This window comes from Mandrillus leucophaeus, unplaced genomic scaffold (genome assembly GCF_000951045.1).
Source record: "Mandrillus leucophaeus isolate KB7577 unplaced genomic scaffold, Mleu.le_1.0 Scaffold300, whole genome shotgun sequence".
Classification (NCBI taxonomy): domain Eukaryota; kingdom Metazoa; phylum Chordata; class Mammalia; order Primates; family Cercopithecidae; genus Mandrillus; species Mandrillus leucophaeus.
The window spans coordinates 604,313-613,343 of NW_012103144.1; the positions used below are offsets into that span (position 1 = coordinate 604,313).

The 9,031-nt window shown below is 43.8% G+C and overlaps 1 pseudogene across 1 annotated transcript; it reads left to right on the top strand.

Moving 5' to 3' along the window:
- Positions 1-4,132: 4,132 nt before the first annotated feature.
- On the top strand, positions 4,133-5,503 carry LOC105544538 (annotated as a pseudogene). Its single transcript, XR_001006779.1, has one exon. The product of XR_001006779.1 is annotated as a keratin, type I cytoskeletal 19 pseudogene (transcript).
- Positions 5,504-9,031: the final 3,528 nt, after the last annotated feature.

Below are 9,031 nucleotides of genomic sequence, written 5' to 3' on the forward strand. Positions count from 1 at the left end.
TTTTCCATTTAGATTGGAAGGCTTTCCTTATTCTGTCAGAAATACTCATAGGCATTAGTGAACCCTGTTGGGTGTGTTTCTGGATTAAAGAAGTGCTAGGCCAACAAATTAAATCTTTTGATCTTTTGTAAAGAAATAGCTGTGTAATTGTCAACTCTTTCTGTTAAGAAACTCAGTTGCCTTGAACCATAAGTGATCATAGGCCCGTACAAACGTTGATTTTTTTGAATTCCACAGTTTCTAATTTCCCTAGTTAATATCTTGATGTACACATATAGATTTTCTGAAAATAACACAGAAAAATTCTACTGCTCAAAACTGGTTCCGTAACAATTATGCAAAATTTTATAATTGAAAGGTTAGATGAACAGTTATTTTTTCTTTTTATTTTCATTTATTTTTGTTTTAAAAAATTAACATACATTTCATATTAATGCATAGTTATTTTTAAGTTAAGGGGTCTAAATACTTTGCATGATCCTCACTATCCATGAACATACAGTACAAAAGTAGTAAGAAAACACTAGTGAATAGTAATTCACTAGTATTGTTATTGTTTTAACAACTAACAATCATCACAGGTTTACTATGTTTTAGGCACTGTTTTAAATGTTTTTGTATGTAATTATTTTAATCCGCACAGCTTTAAATCATTGGGGTGACAGAGATTACTAGTTTTCCCCCCAATTTCTGTTCTCCCCTCTTGCTATAGTGATAAAGTTTTATCAAGGCATGTGGCATCCCTTGAAATTAGATGTGGCCATTGACTAGGTTCTGGTCAATGGGACTGTGAGTAGGAGTGATGTGGGAACTTCTGGATCATACTCCTAAAGGAGATGAGGATATGTTCCCTCTTTTCTTATCCTCTTCTGCTAGCTGGAATGCAGATATCCTGGTGGCAGCTGGAGTAGCCATCATGGTCCATGAGACAGAAGCCACCTTTTGAGAGGGCAGAATAAAAAGACACAAGGAGTCAAGCTCCACAGAATCATGGTGCCACCTTAGCAGCTCTGGACTCCTATACTGAAGAGAAGCAAACTTCTATTTCATTTAAGTGGCTATTATCTTTGTTCTTATTATTATACAGTCAAACCACTACCGTAACTACTGAAGTCGATACCATCATCATTCTCATTTTAAAGATGGATAAAGTGAGACACACAGAACTTAAGTGATAGAGTGGCAGAGCCAAGGTTTGAACCAGAGAATCTAGCTTCAGAGTCTTCCCTCTTAACCACAGCCCTCTACTTTTTCACTTTTTCTGATAAGATACCATGCATATTTGCGTTTTATTAATTTTGACACAAAATTTTGATTTTCTGCCATTTGTGACTTACGGATGGGAGGATCAGAAGTTTTTTTTGTTGTTTTTCTTTTGGGTTTTTTTTGCCTTTGTGCCTTTTGTATCATGAAGAGGTCATGTTGAAATCAATCTGGATGTGTCTAGATTCATGTAGGGAAGGATGGTGAGGCCGACAATGGAACCAGAAACAGGGAGGCACAAGTGATGATGTGCAGAAGATAGGGATGGGGAGGTAATGAAATGGAGACGGGAATGTGATTAAAGAGAGCCAATTTCTGCACAGCTGATATGGAAAGCAAATAACAAGTGTGTGGAAAGAGGAAGGAGATAAAGTCAGTATTTTCATATCACTGACAGATCCGGTCCCATGTCAGGTGCAATCAAGGTTGCTTGCATCTTGCAGTTGGTCCTACTAGCTGTAGGTACCCTGGGACAACAATGATCCTGCAGCCTAAAGGAACACATAATGTTCTCGAAACCTGAGTTTCAGTGTGACCTTCTCCACAGGAATCTTTTCAGCTTTAGGTCTTCTGGGGAGGCCTCAGAGCAGCACTTCCTGAAGCTTCATTTAAAGATACTGTTTCGTTTCCCTGTCTGTCCTGGCTTCTCCTTCTGTCAGATTTGTGGCAGCAAAGGCAAGATAACCCTTGGTATTAGAAAGGTATGATGCCTAAAATTAGAAGACTCTGAAATCATTTCAAATTGACCCCTCACTTTTCATATAGGTTGACCTAAATTTCATTTCAGAACAGAGATTCTTCCTCTCACCACATAAGTTCTGAGCATGTTTCTTCACTTTTCTCTATTTCATTTTCCTTAGGTGTGAACAAAAGACTTGAACTAAGTGAATGCTGAGGGCATTTACAGGAATAGCCTTCCATGGTTTGCCCTTCTCCATAGCTTAGTGTTTCCAAACCACTGAAAAAGAAGTCATAAACTATGCATTTTCTTCAATACTTCCTTTCTCTTCACTGCCTCAGTTACTTAGATAATGGGACGTTTTGTGTGTTCGTGCCTTTGTCTAAGAAATCATGAAAGAGGAAGTGTCTCATTAGAAAAGGTGACTTCTATTTACTTACATTGCGACCAAGGCAAAAAGACAATTCCATCTTCAGGAAAGTGGATTTGTTCCAGGGAGAACAATGAGAAGATGTATCTGGACTCCACATTTCTAACATCTGGGATTGCTCTCTCATTGAAAGGAGAATTTCCTAACTTCTAACTTCATAAACATTGCTCTAGGAGAGGAGTAGTAATGACCCTCACTGACAAAGAATGCAATACAATTCAGAATATGCTTGACACAAATCATCATCAAGTTGATAGTGCTTTACACTTGGCAAAGTGCTCTCACAGTACAAGGCCCCCTGCCCAATGTGGGCAAAACACAATGAATAAAATATGATCCCCGCTCAGAAGGGGCCTATATAATCCAGGGTAGAAAATAGACACGTGCATAAATAATTCTAACTCAAGACAGACCCCATTTCTGCTTTATTAGAGGTACAAAGAAAATACCAGCAGAACAGCAGAGGGAGAGGTTACTCCCCATAGGGTTGCAAATGAAGGTTTCTTGAAAAAAGTGAGAATGTGTCAAGGCTGTTGCTAATAGCAAACATAACTGGTTACTTTACCTATTTAATTTCTTTTAATTTTTACAGTAACCCAAATGAGGATGTAGAAGATGAAGAAAAAATTGGAAAATGTAGGAAATTTGTTGTCTTATGGATACAGATAGAAGGGGTTGATGCTGCTATTCACCCCAGAGAAAACCACAGAGTTGCCTGTGTGAGAAGCGTCTAGATTTAGAGCACTTCTTATAATTGGAGAGTGTGTCCGATGACTTTTGACTTGTAGGCACATAAAGGGAATTTTATGCATGCTTCAACGTATATTTTAAGTCTGACTATACCTAACATGCTTATCAACAGGGTCATTTTAGTATAATGAGAATATGTGATTTTTCCTTTTATTTATTTTCCAAATACAATTTAAGGGTATGCCTTTAATAGAGACAGAAAATAAATAAAAAGAAATTAAAAATTAAAAAGGCATAGTGACAGAGTAAAAGGGAGAGTGAGACATGAAAATGTTTTTCATATATAGGTTTCTTACGTTTCATTTTTTTGTGACTGAATATATTGCAGTGCTTATCTTGATCCTTGAGAGTGCATATTGTTATTAGCAGACACTGTCAGCTGGTGGAAAGGGCACAGATCCGGAGACTTAGAAAGCTTAGATTTTAATCCCGGCTGTCTTGCAAAAAGGAAAAAGAAAAGAAACAAAAAAATCTTTTGGTAATATGCAGTTATGTGCGTGCCACCATCTTTCTTGTTCACTATAGGTCTGTGCTTTTTTTTTTCTTTCTTTAAAAAAAAAAAAAACAAAAACAAAACAGAGTCTCGCTTTGTCGCCAGGCTGGAGTGCAGTGGCAAGTGATGTCGGCTCACTGCAACCTCTGCCTCTTGGGTTCAAGCCCTTCTCCTGCCTCAGCCTCCCGATTAGCTGGGATAGCTGGGACTACAGGCGCGCGCCACCACTCCTAGCTAATTTTTGTATTTTTAGTAGAGATGGAGTTTCACCATGTTGGACAGGATGCTCTGGATCTCTTGACCTCGTGATCCGCCCGCCTCGGCCTCCCAAAGTGCTTGGATTACAGGCGTGAGCCACCGAGCCCGTCCAGTTCTGTGATCTTAATAAGCCATTTAACCTCAGCCTCAGATAGTCATCTGTTGAGCGGTCATTTCCCTCATCAAGTGCTTGTACGACATTGACAAACATATAATCTGATATTTATGTAAAGTAGCTATTAAAAAAAAATTTTATGGCTCCTCCCGCGAATCTCAGCCTCTGGCACCAGGGCCGCTCCGTCCGTGCTCCGCCTCGCCACGACTTCCTACTGCTACAGCCAGTCGTCCGCAAAGTCGTCCTTCGGGGGCCTGGGCGGCGGCTCCGTGAGTTTGGGGCCAGGGGTCGCCTTTTGCGCGCCCAGCATGCACTGGGGCCGGCGGCCGCGGCGCGTCCGTGTCCTCCGCCCGCTTCGTGTCTGTCCTCGTCCTCCTTGGGGGGCTACAGCGGCGTCCCGGCCGCGTCCGACCGGCTGCTGGAGGGCAACGAGAAGCTCACTATGCAGAACCTCAACGACCGCCTGGCCTCCTACCTGGACAAGGTGCGCGCCCTGGAGGCTGCCAACTGCGAGCTGGAGGTGAAGATCCGCGACTGGTACCAGAAGCAGGGTCCCGGGCCCTCCCGTGACTACAGCCACTACTACAAGACCATCCAGGACCTGCAGGACAAGCTTCTTGGTGCCACCATTGAGAACTCCAGGATTGTCCTGGAGATCGACAACGCCCGTCTGGCTGCAGATAACTTCCGAACCAAGACTGACACGGAGCAGGTTCTGCGCATGACCGTGGAGGCCGACATCAACGGCCTGCGCAGGGTGCTGGGCGAGCTGACCCTGGCCAGTACCGTCCTGGAGATGCAGATTGAAGGCCTGAAGGAAGAGCTGGCCTACCTGAAGAAGAACCATGAAGAGGAAATCAGTGGGCTGAGGGGCCAAGTGGGAGGCCAGGTCAGTGTGGAGGTGGATTCTGCTCGGGGCACCGATCTCGCCAGGATCTTGAGTGACATGCGAAGCCAATACAAGGTCATGGCGGAGCAGAACTGGAAGGATGCTGAAGCCTGGTTCACCAGCCGGACTGAAGAACTGAACCGAGAGGTCGCTGGCCACACGGATCAGCTCCAGATGAGCCTGTCCAAGGTGACTGACCTGCGGCACACCCTCCAGGGTCTTGAGCTGCAGTCACAGCTGAGCATGAAAGCCACCTTGGAAGGCACACTGGCAGAAACGGAGGCGCGCGTTGGAGCCCAGCTGGCGCAGATCCAGTCGCTGATCAACGGTATTGAAGTCCAGCTGGGCGATGTGCGAGCTGATAGTGAGCGGCAAAATCAGGAGTACCAGCAGTTCACGGACAACAAGTCGCGGCTGCAGCAGGAGATCGCCACCTACCGCAGCCTGCTCGAGGGCCAGGAATATCACTACAATAATCTTTCTGCCTCCAAGGTCCTCTGAGGCAGCAGGCTAAGGGGCTTCTGCTGTCCTTCGGAGGGTGCCTCCTGGGTGGGAGGATGGGAACGAAGGTACCCTTATCCCCTGCTCTTCCCCTGATCTGCCAATAAAATTTTATGGTCCAAGGGAAATATATATATATATGTATATGTGCATGTGTGTGGTTATGTGTGTGTGTGTGTATATAAAATAAAAACAATACATGCTTGTTGTAAAAATGTAGAAAACACGGTGAACTAATCAGAAATCCATAAATATCTCCCGTGACTTTGCCACCCAGTGAGATCCACGTTGCTTGCACTTTGTTGAATCTGCTTCCCATTTGTACTTCTGTTTCTCCATTTCTCCAGGCTAAGAAAGGTGAAAGCAGGGAATCCATCTGCCTTTATCCAACTCAATGATCCTGGTCAGGTGAGGAGGCACTTAACCTCGTGTTGAGTGGATAAGATATAAGCATGGTTTCCTTATTCTCTCTCTCTCTCTGTTTGTTGTTGTTGTTGTTTTGTTTGTTTGTTTGTTTGTTTTTGAGACGGAGTCTTGCTCCAGGCAGTGCAGTGGCAGGATCTCTGCTCACTGCAACCTCCGCCTCCTGGGTTCAAGCCATTCTCCCGCCTCAGTCTCCTGAGTAGCTGGGATTACAGGCACATCACCACGCCTGGCTAGTTTTTGTATTTTTAGTAGAGAGGGGGTTTCACCATGCTGGCTAGGATGGTCTTGAACCCCTGACCTCAGGTGATCTGACCACCTCAGCCTCCCCAAGTGCTGGGATTACAGGTGTGAACCATTGCACCTAGCTATTTCCTTATTATCTTTTTCAAAACTCTTCTTTGTGACTCAGGCTGAATTTATTTCATGCCTTAAATACAGGCCTTCTCAAAACTTGGTACCTCTTGATTTTTTTCAGGGCCTGGCTCCTGTTTACCATTTACTCTCCTAGTTATCTTGTGAGGCTTCTAGGACAGACTTCCCTTGCTCTGGTGCATACTTGTAGAATGATAGAGTGGTGGATGTAGACAGGCCCAGGGAATCTTTTGCTCTCTTCTTTAATTTCCGAGAGGGAAATCCAAGGCATCCAGAGGGAATTAGATCAAAGTTATAGAGAAAGTTCTCTGTGGAGCCTGGACTCACCTTGAAACTCCTGTAGCCCCCAACCCAGAATAGAACATCTAGAACCTGATGATAGAGTCTATCTTGAGATATTCCTGTTCTTGTATAGAGAAGTCAACTAGAGTTTAATTTATATCTCTCCTCCAACTTATGAAGCATTTCTTTGCTGATACAAGGTCTGATTTCGATTTTTTAGGCTTTCCTCCCCACTAACACTACAAAAAAGAGTCCTTAGGGGTCATCCTCATAGCTGTCACATCGGCTTCTGTTGACCTTAAGTTTTCCTCTCAGAATACCCTGGGGCACATCATTTGGATTCTTTCAGTCTTATTTTTCTGTTTTTAGTATTACATGTTCTGTCATCCGTACACATTTTTGTGAGCATAGTCTTTAAACAGGAATAACCAGGAGAGATCTGAAGAAGCCCAGTCAGCAGCCATGGTATGTAGTAATTCATGTTAGCACCTGAAATTATTGTGTTCATTTTAATAGAATTGATATAGTTTAGGCATAAATCTGTGTTGTTTTGGTGCTCAGCTCTACAAAAAACGTCCCCCTTACAATTATAAGAAATTTTCATGTTGTCAGAAATAATCCTCTGAAGTATATTTTCGGTGTGGAAAGGCAGGGAGAGTCCATCTTCCATTCATCCTGAGTCTTCTGTCAATTGCTTCCTATGAAGACGCCAGTCGCTCAGTGATCTTGATTACAGGCTTGATTCTCAAGGCCCGGGAGCGGCTGAGCGCATTAAAACACACGCTTTGGGTGCTAAACAAACCACATAGTAATTCTGGGAGAGTTTTAGAAACATTTCTGCTTTGCAAAGGGCTTCAATCACATAATCTCCCATTTTTGTTTCTTTGTTATACATTTTTTTGTTTCTAATTTAATTTACAAATTAAAACTGTATAGATTTATGGTACACCACATAATGTTTTGAAATATGCATATATTGTGAAATGGGTAAATCAAGCTAATTAGCATATGCATTACCCCACATACTTATTAATTTGTGTTGAAAATACTTAAAATTCACTCTCAGCAATTTTCAAGTACACAATACTTTATTATTAACTATAGTCCCCATGTTGCACAATGGCAGCCTCTTCAATAAATGATGTTGGAAAACTGAATAGTACTAGGCCCTTATCTCACACTATATACAAAAGTCAACTCAAAAATAAAGACTTAAATGTAAGATCCGAAACTGTAAAGCTACTAGAAAAAAAATTATGTTTTTAAGAATTTTTGTGCAATTTGTGTGTTATTTTTCAATATGGTACAGTTCCATATAATATGTGCAGATCATTAGTACTGTATTCAAGTGTCAGGAAATTTTAATAAAGTAAGGGGATATATATTAAGGGCCACATATCTTCAAACACATTATGCCCTTCAAATTACTTCCTCTCAATCCCAGCAATGACCGAAATTAATTTTCATATGTAATGGGCTGTTTAAAAATAAAAGCTTTACACAAAAAAGAAAACAAATGGGAAGAATATGGCGATGTCTCTTTTAGCAGCAGGTACCAGTTTCCACACCTTGACCATGCAACGTTAACTGAAGCAGCCGCCAACTCGCTAGCCAGGCGCGCTGGTGGGTCTCCGGCTCCCCACTGCACCCCGAGCGCAGCGGGGGCGTTCTAAGAACCGAGGCCGGCCGCTCCTTCCCTCCCAGTTCACCCAGGACCCTGCGCTCGCGGAGCGGGTCTCCGCGCTGGCACCGCCCCACTGTAGCTTTCCAGCTGAGCTTTTTAGCCTCCGGTCCCCAAGCAGCGAAGTGAGCTTGGGGAAGGGAGCAAGTGGCGGTGGCGGCGGCGGTAGCCTAAGAGGCAGAAGGGAAGAAAGGTGCAAGGCCTGCGAGAGTTCCCCATGGAAGGAATTCCATTTTGTGCCTGCAGACCCTGGGAAGCTGGGGTCTCCCAGGGTGGAACTGAGGCACGCTCTCCTCCCCAAAGCGCAGAGGACAGGCAGCACCAGTTGCAGGAGGCACTGCGTGCCCATTTCCAGCTCTCTACCAGAGTTCAGTTCGGCGGAATTCTTTTTTTTTTTTTTTTTAGGAGTTCGAGTTCTTTATTAAACATATGTCTGTCTACAAAGTACAAACATTTGTATTTCTATGTGCTAAGTAGGGAGGGACAGATGCATGGAGTTGTGAGAGAGCCAGACAGTTCCAGAAAATAGGAATCATGCATAAAACCATAGGTTCTGAGAAGACCTGGGGTAACTTCCACAGCCAGGTCTAAGTGGGGCCATCTGCGTGTGGCCAGATGCTGGCTATCGGCCAAAGAGGGCTGTCTCCCTCCACCACCCCTTAGGAGAGGAAGCTTCTGCCTCATACCTGCCAACGATAAAGTGGTATTAATAAGGTGTGGAGTGTAAAGGGAAAACTGTGAGGTTTCAAGGCCTGGGCTTGATAGACAGGGAGGAAGCGGGGGAAGAGTATGGAGAGGCAAAGGGTCTCCAAGGTGAAAGAGAGAGAGAGGGGTCTGTTTATCTGCAGTGTGTGGAAGCCAGCCTCCGCGAAGTGTCACTGCATCGCACCCA